The sequence below is a fragment of the Leuresthes tenuis genome, unplaced genomic scaffold, assembly GCF_036924035.1.
Source record: "Leuresthes tenuis unplaced genomic scaffold, fLeuTen1.0.hap1 SCAF_14, whole genome shotgun sequence".
Lineage (NCBI taxonomy): Eukaryota > Metazoa > Chordata > Actinopteri > Atheriniformes > Atherinopsidae > Leuresthes > Leuresthes tenuis.
Window position 1 is genome coordinate 767,814 of NW_027325368.1, and position 14,119 is coordinate 781,932.

Below are 14,119 nucleotides of genomic sequence, written 5' to 3' on the forward strand. Positions count from 1 at the left end.
CTCTGGGGAACATGTTGACTGGGGAACATGTTGACTCTCTGGGGAACATGTTGACTCTGGGGAACTTGTTGACTCTGGGGAACTTGTTGACTGGGGAACATGTTGACTCTCTGGGGAACATGTTGACTGGGGAACATGTTGACTCTGGGGAACATGTTGACTCTGGGGAACATGTTGACTCTGGGGAACTTGTTGACTGGGGAACATGTTGACTCTCTGGGGAACATGTTGACTGGGGAACATGTTGACTCTGGGGAACTTGTTGACTCTATGGGGAACATGTTGACTCTGGGGAACTTGTTGACTCTGGGGAACATGTTGACTGGGGAACATGTTGACTCTCTGGGGAACATGTTGACTGGGGAACATGTTGACTCTGGGGAACTTGTTGACTCTATGGGGAACATGTTGACTCTGGGGAACATGTTGACTCTGGGGAACATGTTGACTCTGGAGAACATGTTGACTGTGGGGAACATGTTGACTGTGGGGAACTTGTTGACTCTATGGGGAACATGTTGACTCTGGGGAACATGTTGACTCTGGGGAACATGTTGACTCTGGAGAACTTGTTGACTCTGGGGAACATGTTGACTCTATGGGGAACATGTTGACTCTGGGGAACTTGTTGACTCTCTGGGGAACTTGTTGACTCTGGGGAACATGTTGACTCTGGGGAACATGTTGACTCTGGAGAACATGTTGACTGTGGGGAACATGTTGACTGTGGGGAACTTGTTGACTCTGGGGAACATGTTGACTGTGGGGAACATGTTGACTGGGGAACATGTTGACTCTGGGGAACATGTTGACTCTGGGGAACATGTTGACTGGGGAACATGTTGACTCTGGGGAACATGTTGACTCTGGAGAACATGTCGACTGTGGGGAACATGTTGACTCTGGAGAACATGTTGACTGTGGGGAACATGTTGACTCTGGGGAACATGTTGACTCTGGGGAACATGTTGACTCTGGGGAACATGTTGACTCTGGGGAACATGTTGACTGTGGGGAACATGTTGACTCTGGGGAACATGTTGACTCTGGGGAACATGTTGACTGGGGAACATGTTGACTCTGGGGAACATGTTGACTCTGGAGAACATGTTGACTGTGGGGAACATGTTGACTGGGGAACATGTTGACTCTGGGGAACATGTTGACTGGGGAACATGTTGACTCTGGGGAACATGTTGACTCTGGGGAACATGTTGACTCTGGGGAACATGTTGACTCTGGGGAACTTGTTGACTCTGGGGAACATGTTGACTGTGGGGAACATGTTGACTCTGGGGAACATGTTGACTCTGGGGAACATGTTGACTGGGGAACATGTTGACTCTGGGGAACATGTTGACTCTGGGGAACATGTTGACTCTGGGGAACATGTTGACTGGGGAACATGTTGACTCTGGGGAACATGTTGACTCTGGGGAACATGTTGACTCTGGAGAACATGTTGACTGTGGGGAACATGTTGACTGGGGAACATGTTGACTCTGGGGAACATGTTGACTGGGGAACATGTTGACTCTGGGGAACATGTTGACTCTGGGGAACATGTTGACTCTGGGGAACATGTTGACTCTCTGGGGAACGTGTTGACTGTGGGGAACATGTTGACTCTGGGGAACATGTTGACTGTGGGGAACATGTTGACTCTGGGGAACATGTTGACTCTGGGGAACATGTTGACTCTGGGGAACATGTTGACTCTGGAGAACATGTTGACTCTGGGGAACATGTTGACTCTGGGGAACATGTTGACTCTGGGGAACATGTTGACTCTGGGGAACTTGTTGACTGTGGGGAACATGTTGACTCTGGGGAACATGTTGACTCTGGGGAACATGTTGACTGGGGAACATGTTGACTCTGGGGAACATGTTGACTCTGGGGAACATGTTGACTCTGGGGAACATGTTGACTCTGGGGAACATGTTGACTCTGGGGAACATGTTGACTCTGGGGAACATGTTGACTGGGGAACATGTTGACTCTGGGGAACATGTTGACTCTGGGGAACATGTTGACTCTGGAGAACATGTTGACTGTGGGGAACATGTTGACTGGGGAACATGTTGACTCTGGGGAACATGTTGACTGGGGAACATGTTGACTCTGGGGAACATGTTGACTCTGGGGAACATGTTGACTCTGGGGAACATGTTGACTGTGGGGAACATGTTGACTGTGGGGAACATGTTGACTCTGGGGAACATGTTGACTCTGGGGAACATGTTGACTCTGGGGAACATGTTGACTCTGGGGAACATGTTGACTCTGGGGAACATGTTGACTCTGGGGAACATGTTGACTCTGGGGAACATGTTGACTCTGGGGAACATGTTGACTGTGGGGAACATGTTGACTGTGGGGAACATGTTGACTCTGGGGAACATGTTGACTCTGGGGAACTTGTTGACTCTGGGGAACATGTTGACTGTGGGGAACATGTTGACTGTGGGGAACATGTTGACTCTGGGGAACATGTTGACTCTGGGGAACATGTTGACTCTGGGGAACATGTTGACTCTGGGGAACATGTTGACTCTGGAGAACATGTTAACTCTGGGGAACATGTTGACTCTGGGGAACATGTTGACTCTGGGGAACATGTTGACTCTGGGGAACATGTTGACTCTGGGGAACTTGTTGACTCTGGGGAACATGTTGACTCTGGGGAACATGTTGACTCTGGGGAACATGTTGACTCTGGGGAACATGTTGACTCTATGGGGAACATGTTGACTCTATGGGGAACATGTTGACTCTATGGGGAACATGTTGACTCTATGGGGAACATGTTGACTCTATGGGGAACATGTTGACTCTGGGGAACATGTTGACTCTATGGGGAACATGTTGACTCTATGGGGAACATGTTGACTCTATGGGGAACATGTTGACTCTATGGGGAACATGTTGACTCTATGGGGAACATGTTGACTCTGGGGAACATGTTGACTCTGGGGAACATGTTGACTCTGGGGAACATGTTGACTGTGGGGAACATGTTGACTCTGGGGAACATGTTGACTCTGGGGAACATGTTGACTCTGGGGAACTTGTTGACTCTGGGGAACATGTTGACTGTGGGGAACATGTTGACTGTAGGGAACATGTTGACTCTGGGGAACATGTTGACTCTGGGGAACATGTTGACTCTGGGGAACATGTTGACTCTGGGGAACATGTTGACTCTGGGGAACATGTTGACTCTGGGGAACATGTTGACTCTGGGGAACATGTTGACTCTGGGGAACATGTTGACTCTGGGGAACATGTTGACTCTGGGGAACTTGTTGACTCTGGGGAACATGTTGACTCTGGGGAACATGTTGACTCTGGGGAACTTGTTGACTCTGGGGAACATGTTGACTCTGGGGAACATGTTGACTCTGGGGAACATGTTGACTCTGGGGAACTTGTTGACTCTGGGGAACATGTTGACTCTGGGGAACATGTTGACTCTGGGGAACATGTTGACTCTGGGGAACATGTTGACTCTGGGGAACATGTTGACTCTGGGGAACATGTTGACTCTGGGGAACATGTTGACTCTGGGGAACATGTTGACTCTGGAGAACATGTTGACTCTGGAGAACATGTTGACTCTGGGGAACATGTTGACTCTGGGGAACATGTTGACTCTGGGGAACATGTTGACTCTGGGGAACATGTTGACTCTGGGGAACTTGTTGACTCTGGGGAACATGTTGACTCTGGGGAACATGTTGACTCTGGGGAACTTGTTGACTCTGGGGAACATGTTGACTCTGGGGAACATGTTGACTCTATGGGGAACATGTTGACTCTGTGGGGAACATGTTGACTCTATGGGGAACATGTTGACTCTGGGGAACATGTTGACTCTGGAGAACATGTTGACTCTGGGGAACATGTTGACTCTATGGGGAACATGTTGACTCTATGGGGAACATGTTGACTCTGGGGAACATGTTGACTCTATGGGGAACATGTTGACTCTGGGGAACATGTTGACTCTGGGGAACATGTTGACTCTCTGGGGAACATGTTGACTCTGGGGAACATGTTGACTCTGGGGAACATGTTGACTCTGGGGAACTTGTTGACTCTGGGGAACTTGTTGACTCTGGGGAACATGTTGACTCTGGGGAACATGTTGACTGTGGGGAACTTGTTGACTCTGGGGAACATGTTGACTCTCTGGGGATATTTAGCGTGTCTGTGCAGGATTTGACGCTGAGTCACTGATTGTGAAACTGTTGGTCAACTTCATGAAATGATGTCACCTGAAACAGGAGGTCAAACTTTCTCTTTCTTTTTGTCAGAACATTGTGATCCATCCAAGTCACAGCGTTGGTTCTGGACTAAAACGGTGCACTAAGTGGGCTGTAATGAAACAGGAAGCCGACATCGAGCTGCTGCTCCAACTGACTTCCATTCTGGGAGCATCAAAGCGGAACTGTATCTCTCTGGATTTTACTTGTTACCTCCCACTCCATCAATGCTGTACGCCTGTGACGAGAGTGAGTGTGTAAGAATAAATGAGTTTCGGGTGTGAAACACAACGCAAATCCGATGTAAGCACATCTGAGAATGAGATAGAGCAAAATCCCAATGATTGGTAAATTCCAGTCGGACGCAATTTTCAGCTCTCAAAAAGGGAGTCTGTCAGTCTACTTGTGACAATACAGGAAATGACTTTGATTGACACTAACTATGTGATGTGACATCATAACATCACAGCAGGAAGATGCTAAGTCAACAACACACAGCTCTGTGGAAACACCAACCATCTTTTACTGGCAGCATTGCACTACAGAGCAGAAACTGACATGTTGGAGGAGAAAATTCAGTGTTTCACACAAAGCTGGGGGCTGGATAGTGTAGTGGTATGATTGCCACCTTTTATGTGGGAGATCTGGGTTCAAATCCCCTGCATGAAAGGTACTGTCTCCAGTAGGGGTTCTTAGGCAAGATCCCCTTATCTGCCTATCTGTAAGTCACTTTGGATAAAAGCATCTGCTAAATAAACAGAAAAACATCAGAACCTGAAGAGAACATCAAGCTGGATCAGACAAACTCTGATTTGATGTAAACATGATAAGTTAACAGTAGACTGAGACTTTTATATCACCCCTGCTTCCCGATGGAAATGTAAGTAAACAGCAATTTTCTTTAAGAAAATGAAGCTGCAGACTGTGTGGAATCATCTGGTCGGTTATCAGCGGAGGTGAACATCGTGTGTAATTTACAACATGACTCTGTGGCGCCTGAATCAGCTTCAGTGTTTTCAGTGTGTGCGTCGGGGGATTTCCTGGATTGTGAAACTCAGTCTGAAATCACTTGTGAGTTCTTTGGAATCCACTGAAACATTTATTTCACAAACCGATTTTGTGAAAACACAGCACAACTTGCTAATGGAAATTCTTCCCATGTTCAGAGGTGTAAATTCCTCCCTCTGAGCTTCCTGCTGCAGCCTCCACATATCAGACTGAGCACTTAAATGTGTTTGCTGCTTGAGGCAAGAGCAGCAAAATTACCAAGCTGAGTTTCTTAAGACCCGTTGAAGACAAAAATAAACATAAAACATGTTAAAGTCCATTTCTGAAACACTCACTCAGGTTCAGAAAGTTTATAAAACTGCTCTGGAAGGAGAGATTAATGGTTTTAAATGGTAAAATACCCTTTTTGGTTTGATTTAGGACCAACAAGTTTTCCTCGTGTCAAATACTGCAGAGGATGTTTGGGTTAGGGTTAACCTAAATTAGGTTGTGTTAGATGTACGGCACCAGCCTTTGTGAAGGCTGTGCTCTCTGAATGCTCAGGTTCTGGACGGGCTTGTATGAAGGACTCAGCTTTGGTGGAGATATGATAAACTGTCTGTATCTGGGGTCAGAATCAAACAACAGACGTGACCGACTGTAAAGATCCATCCATCCATTTTCTACCACTGATCCAAGAGCGGGTCGCTGGGGCAACAGTCTGAGCAGGGATCCCCACTCCTCCCTCTCCCGGTCTCAGTCTTCACCACAGAGACGGGTACAGGGTCCACCTGTCAGCCTCCCGGTCTGAGCTGCAGATTCTCATCCGGCTGCAAACTGCTACGAGCTGCACAAACAGGACTAAGTATTCATTCGTTATAGGTTGCTCAGTCGTGTCTAAAACACACACAAAAAACATGTTTCTGAAGCCTTTCTTGTCACATCTTTGACTGATATTTCTTTTGGCTGAGTTTCTTGTTGTTTCTTTATTCTTCCTCCCGATATGCATCGAGTCTTCTTCAAAACCTTTTTATGCCTCACCGGAAGTTTGTCAGATTTGAACCTTTTCCATTAATCTGTTGTTAATCAAACCTTCTAGATGAGAATAAAAAATGCACATGGAAACCTGGCAGGTGTCCAGGTGATCATGCTCCTCCTGCACACTTTTTATCCACATGGCAGGTTAAAGCTGCTGCTCTCTGTACTGTTTCAGAACCAAACCTTCAGACTCTTTCGGACATGATGATGTCTGCAGAGTTCCAGGAGCTGGATGAGTTGTTTACAGCCTCCTTCCACTGCACTATAATAACCTCTGAGTGACGAGATTCAGCTTTTCTCTGCAGAGCTCAACTCTCCTTCTGTCTGAGAGCAAACAGCCGGCTCTGTTTTCAGCCCCCAACAAAACTCTCCCTTCAGGCTGTGTGGAGTTCAGCGGCTGAGTCAGGACCACCGCTCGCTGCTCACAGAGGGACATTCATCAAACGCTCAGTGTGTAAAACTGCTGTCAGCCTGCAACTACAACTCAGCCAGCCACTGACCCACACAGTATGTGTGGGTTCATACTCATTTGCAACAAAGACACAGTTGAAGTGGAAGGTTTAAACTCGACTGGAAGCTCCCACAAACTGTGTGAAAATAATCTGTTGAGTTTGAGAAACTTGTTGACTCTGGGGAACATGTTGACTCCGGGGAACATGTTGACTCTGGGGAACATGTTGACTGGAGAATATGTTGACTCCGGGGAACATGTTGACTCTGGGGAACATGTTGACTCTGGGGAACATGTTGACTCTGGGGAACATGTTGACTCTGGGGAACATGTTGACTCTCTGGGGAACATGTTGACTGTGGGGAACTTGTTGACTCTGGGGAACATGTTGACTCTCTGGGGAACATGTTGACTCTCTGGGGAACATGTTGACTGTGGGGAACATGTTGACTCTGGGGAACATGTTGACTCTGGGGAACATGTTGACTCTGGGGAACATGTTGACTGTGGGGAACTTGTTGACTCTGGGGAACATGTTGACTCTCTGGGGAACATGTTGACTCTCTGGGGAACATGTTGACTCTGGGGAACATGTTGACTCTCTGGGGAACATGTTGACTCTCTGGGGAACATGTTGACTCTGGGGAACATGTTGACTCTGGGGAACATGTTGACTGTGGGGAACTTGTTGACTCTCTGGGGAACATGTTGACTGTGGGGAACTTGTTGACTCTCTGGGGAACATGTTGACTCTGGGGAACTTGTTGACTCTGGGGAACATGTTGACTCTCTGGGGAACATGTTGACTCTCTGGGGAACATGTTGACTCTCTGGGGAACATGTTGACTCTGGGGAACATGTTGACTCTCTGGGGAACATGTTGACTCTGGGGAACTTGTTGACTCTGGGGAACATGTTGACTCTCTGGGGAACATGTTGACTCTCTGGGGAACTTGTTGACTGTGGGGAACATGTTGACTCTGGGGAACATGTTGACTCTCTGGGGAACTTGTTGACTCTGGGGAACATGTTGACTCTCTGGGGAACTTGTTGACTGTGGGGAACTTGTTGACTCTGGGGTACGTGTTGACTCAGGGGAACATGTTGACTCTGGGGAACATGTTGACTCTGGGGAACATGTTGACTCTGGGGAACATGTTGACTCTGGGGAACATGTTGACTGTGGGGAACATGTTGACTCTGGGGAACATGTTGACTCTCTGGGGAACATGTTGACTCTGGGGAACTTGTTGACTCTGGGGAACATGTTGACTCTCTGGGGAACATGTTGACTCTCTGGGGAACATGTTGACTCTCTGGGGAACATGTTGACTCTCTGGGGAACATGTTGACTCTGGGGAAGATGTTGACTCTCTGGGGAACATGTTGACTCTGGGGAAGATGTTGACTCTCTGGGGAACTTGTTGACTCTGGGGAACATGTTGACTGTGGGGAACTTGTTGACTCTCTGGGGAACTTGTTGACTGTGGGGAACATGTTGACTCTGGGGAACATGTTGACTGTGGGGAACTTGTTGACTCTGGGGAACATGTTGACTGTGGGGAACATGTTGACTCTGGGGAACATGTTGACTCTATGGGGAACATGTTGACTCTGGGGAACATGTTGACTCTGGGGAACATGTTGACTGTGGGGAACTTGTTGACTCTGGGGAACATGTTGACTGTGGGGAACTTGTTGACTCTCTGGGGAACTTGTTGACTGTGGGGAACATGTTGACTCTGGGGAACATGTTGACTGTGGGGAACTTGTTGACTCTGGGGAACATGTTGACTGTGGGGAACATGTTGACTCTGGGGAACATGTTGACTCTCTGGGGAACATGTTGACTCTGGGGAACATGTTGACTCTGGGGAACATGTTGACTGTGGGGAACTTGTTGACTCTGGGGAACATGTTGACTGTGGGGAACTTGTTGACTCTCTGGGGAACTTGTTGACTGTGGGGAACATGTTGACTCTGGGGAACTTGTTGACTCTGGGGAACATGTTGACTCTATGGGGAACATGTTGACTGTGGGGAACATGTTGACTCTATGGGGAACATGTTGACTCTATGGGGAACATGTTGACTCTGGGGAACTTGTTGACTCTGGGGAACATGTTGACTCTCTGGGGAACATGTTGACTCTGGGGAACATGTTGACTCTGGGGAACATGTTGACTCTGGGGAACATGTTGACTCTCTGGGGAACATGTTGACTCTGGGGAACATGTTGACTGTGGGGAACATGTTGACTATGGGGAACTTGTTGACTGTGGGGAACATGTTGACTCTCTGGGGAACATGTTGACTCTCTGGGGAACTTGTTGACTGTGGGGAACATGTTGACTCTGGGGAACATGTTGACTCTGGGGAACATGTTGACTGTGGGGAACATGTTGACTATGGGGAACTTGTTGACTGTGGGGAACATGTTGACTCTCTGGGGAACATGTTGACTCTCTGGGGAACTTGTTGACTGTGGGGAACATGTTGACTCTGGGGAACATGTTGACTCTGGGGAACATGTTGACTGTGGGGAACATGTTGACTCTCTGGGGAACATGTTGACTCTGGGGAACATGTTGACTCTGGGGAACATGTTGACTCTCTGGGGAACATGTTCACTCTGGGGAACATGTTGACTCTGGGGAACATGTTGACTGTGGGGAACATGTTGACTCTGGGGAACATGTTGACTCTGGGGAACATGTTGACTCTCTGGGGAACATGTTGACTCTGGGGAACATGTTGACTGTGGGGAACTTGTTGACTCTCTGGGGAACATGTTGACTGTGGGGAACATGTTGACTCTGGGGAACATGTTGACTCTCTGGGGAACTTGTTGACTGTGGGGAACTTGTTGACTGTGGGGAACTTGTTGACTCTGGGGAACATGTTGACTCTGGGGAACATGTTGACTCTCTGGGGAACATGTTGACTGTGGGGAACATGTTGACTCTGGGGAACATGTTGACTGTGGGGAACTTGTTGACTGTGGGGAACATGTTGACTCTGGGGAACATGTTGACTCTGGGGAACATGTTGACTCTCTGGGGAACATGTTGACTCTGGGGAACATGTTGACTCTCTGGGGAACATGTTGACTCTGGGGAACATGTTGACTCTGGGGAACATGTTGACTCTGGGGAACTTGTTGACTCTGGGGAACATGTTGACTCTGGGGAACTTGTTGACTCTGGGGAACTTGTTGACTCTGGGGAACTTGTTGACTCTGGGGAACATGTTGAATGTGGGGAACTTGTTGACTCTCTGGGGAACATGTTAACTGTGGGGAACATGTTGACTCTGGGGAACATGTTGACTCTCTGGGGAACATGTTGACTCTCTGGGGAACATGTTGACTCTGGGGAACATGTTGACTCTGGGGAACATGTTGACTGTGGGGAACATGTTGACTGTGGGGAACATGTTGACTGTGGGGAACTTGTTGACTCTGGGGAACATGTTGACTCTGGGGAACATGTTGACTGTGGGGAACATGTTGACTCTGGGGAACTTGTTGACTCTGGGGAACATGTTGACTCTGGGGAACATGTTGACTCTCTGGGGAACATGTTGACTCTGGGGAACATGTTGACTCTGGGGAACATGTTGACTGTGGGGAACATGTTGACTCTGGGGAACATGTTGACTCTGGGGAACATGTTTACTCTGGGGAACATGTTGACTCTGGGGAACATGTTGACTGTGGGGAACTTGTTGACTCTATGGGGAACATGTTGACTGTAGGGAACATGTTGACTCTGGGGAACATGTTGACTCTGGGGAACATGTTGACTCTATGGGGAACATGTTGACTGTAGGGAACTTGTTGACTCTATGGGGAACATGTTGACTGTAGGGAACTTGTTGACTCTGGGGAACATGTTGACTCTCTGGGGAACATGTTGACTGTGGGGAACTTGTTGACTGTAGGGAACTTGTTGACTGTAGGGAACTTGTTGACTCTGGGGAACATGTTGACTCTCTGGGGAACTTGTTGACTGTGGGGAACTTGTTGACTCTGGGGAACTTGTTGACTCTGGGGAACTTGTTGACTCTGGGGAACATGTTGAATGTGGGGAACTTGTTGACTCTCTGGGGAACATGTTAACTGTGGGGAACATGTTGACTCTGGGGAACATGTTGACTCTCTGGGGAACATGTTGACTCTGGGGAACATGTTGACTCTGGGGAACATGTTGACTGTGGGGAACATGTTGACTGTGGGGAACATGTTGACTGTGGGGAACTTGTTGACTCTGGGGAACATGTTGACTCTGGGGAACATGTTGACTGTGGGGAACATGTTGACTCTGGGGAACTTGTTGACTCTGGGGAACATGTTGACTCTGGGGAACATGTTGACTCTCTGGGGAACATGTTGACTCTGGGGAACATGTTGACTCTGGGGAACATGTTGACTGTGGGGAACATGTTGACTCTGGGGAACATGTTGACTCTGGGGAACATGTTTACTCTGGGGAACATGTTGACTCTGGGGAACATGTTGACTGTGGGGAACTTGTTGACTCTATGGGGAACATGTTGACTGTAGGGAACATGTTGACTCTGGGGAACATGTTGACTCTGGGGAACATGTTGACTCTATGGGGAACATGTTGACTGTAGGGAACTTGTTGACTCTATGGGGAACATGTTGACTGTAGGGAACTTGTTGACTCTGGGGAACATGTTGACTCTCTGGGGAACATGTTGACTGTGGGGAACTTGTTGACTGTAGGGAACTTGTTGACTGTAGGGAACTTGTTGACTCTGGGGAACATGTTGACTCTCTGGGGAACTTGTTGACTGTGGGGAACTTGTTGACTGTAGGGAACTTGTTGACTCTGGGGAACATGTTGACTCTCTGGGGAACATGTTGACTCTGGGGAACTTGTTGACTCTGGGGAACATGTTGACTCTCTGGGGAACATGTTGACTCTGGAGAACATGTTGACTCTGGAGAACATGTTGACTCTGGGGAACATGTTGACTCTGGGGAACATGTTGACTCTGGGGAACATGTTGACTGTGGGGAACTTGTTGACTGTAGGGAACTTGTTGACTGTGGGGAACATGTTGACTCTGGGGAACATGTTGACTCTGGGGAACTTGTTGACTCTGGGGAACTTGTTGACTCTGGGGAACATGTTGACTCTGGGGAACTTGTTGACTCTGGGGAACTTGTTGACTCTGGGGAACTTGTTGACTCTGGGGAACTTGTTGACTCTGGGGAACATGTTGACTCTGGGGAACTTGTTGACTCTGGGGAACATGTTGACTCTATGGGGAACATGTTGACTCTGGGGAACTTGTTGACTGTAGGGAACTTGTTGACTGTGGGGAACTTGTTGACTCTGGGGAACATGTTGACTCTGGGGAACTTGTTGACTCTGGGGAACATGTTGACTCTGGGGAACTTGTTGACTCTGGGGAACTTGTTGACTCTGGGGAACATGTTGACTCTGGGGAACTTGTTGACTCTGGGGAACTTGTTGACTCTGGGGAACTTGTTGACTCTGGGGAACTTGTTGACTCTGGGGAACTTGTTGACTCTGGGGAACTTGTTGACTCTGGGGAACTTGTTGACTCTGGGGAACTTGTTGACTCTGGGGAACTTGTTGACTCTGGGGAACATGTTGACTCTGGGGAACTTGTTGACTCTGGGGAACATGTTGACTCTATGGGGAACATGTTGACTCTGGGGAACTTGTTGACTGTAGGGAACTTGTTGACTGTGGGGAACTTGTTGACTCTGGGGAACATGTTGACTCTGGGGAACTTGTTGACTCTGGGGAACATGTTGACTCTGGGGAACTTGTTGACTCTGGGGAACTTGTTGACTCTGGGGAACATGTTGACTCTGGGGAACTTGTTGACTCTGGGGAACTTGTTGACTCTGGGGAACTTGTTGACTCTGGGGAACTTGTTGACTCTGGGGAACATGTTGACTCTGGGGAACTTGTTGACTCTGGGGAACATGTTGACTCTATGGGGAACATGTTGACTCTGGGGAACTTGTTGACTCTGGGGAACATGTTGACTCTATGGGGAACATGTTGACTCTGGGATTTTACTCATTACCTCCCACTCCAGCACAGCACTTGAGCTCATTCTGTCCCTTCTCCTGTTAAACATGTGAAAAGAGATGAGACATTAACCCAGCTACATGGTTATACTATAAAGTCCAGGTTTAGTCTTTTTCTCAATTGATTAAATCCAGTGAAATACCAGAGATACCAGAGCTGCTTTCAGTGCAGGACCCTGCTGTTTATTTCTGACTGCCAGCTCCCGCCCACAGCAACTTTAAAACTTCCTGTTCCCACATTATCAGCATCCTGATACAGGCTTCAGTTCCAACAGGGCAGACTAAAAATACTCAGACAATTTTCTCCTACATGTCCCAAATATCTGGATAAAGTATTTAGAATACATTTTACAAAACTAAAAACATCTCTTTAGCTTTTCTTAAGCAACAAAATACATTTAATCTAAATTTTAATTATAAAAAACAAAATTACAGAGCAAAGTCTGAGCATAGCAGGTGTGTGGGCCAGCTGTCTGTTAATTGATCACTGATCCATTCAAATCTGGACTTTTGGAGTACTGCCTACATAATGAGAATAAGGTTAATCAAATTTAACATCTCATCAGTTTTTCTTTCATCAGACCTGGAAGTCTTTTTATTGGTGCGTCTTAATGAATAGTGAATTCATATCTTAACTGACATCAATAAAAGTAAGGACTCCAGATAAGTCAAGCAGCCTGTAACTGCTTCTTTATCCTTCAGCTCGGTGGCCACTCCTGCCACCAGTACCAGAAAAACCCGCCATCAGCACCATCCCTACCAAAACGGTACTAATCTTCCACCAGCATGTTTTCACTTTGAGGTTGCAAAGCCAAATAAAAAAGGTTTGGGTAACTGATAACTTTCTCTAAGACTCAAAACTTCCCGAAAGTTCTTACCGCCACTGACATTCAGATATAAGGTCGGCTGTGACCTTACATCCAGTCAGCCTGGCCCTCATCTTCCCCTGCTGGTCACCCACCTAATGCAGCATTCATTTCTGAGGATATGGATAGTGTAGAGGTATTATCACCACCTTTTGTGTGGGAGATCTGGGAGGTACTACCTCCAGTAGGCAAGACCCCCCTTACCCTATCTGCCTACCTGTAAGTTGCTTTGGATAAAAGTGTCTTTGGATAAAAACATAAACACGAGTACATCAGATCCAAGAAGTGTCTGATTCAAGCTGTTGGGATTGCTTGGAGAAGAGCTGTTGCTCCTTCATAGTAGAAAGCAGCCAGCCGAGGAGTTTCTGGCATCTGATCCGGATACCTCCGAGTGCTATCCTTTAGAGGTTTT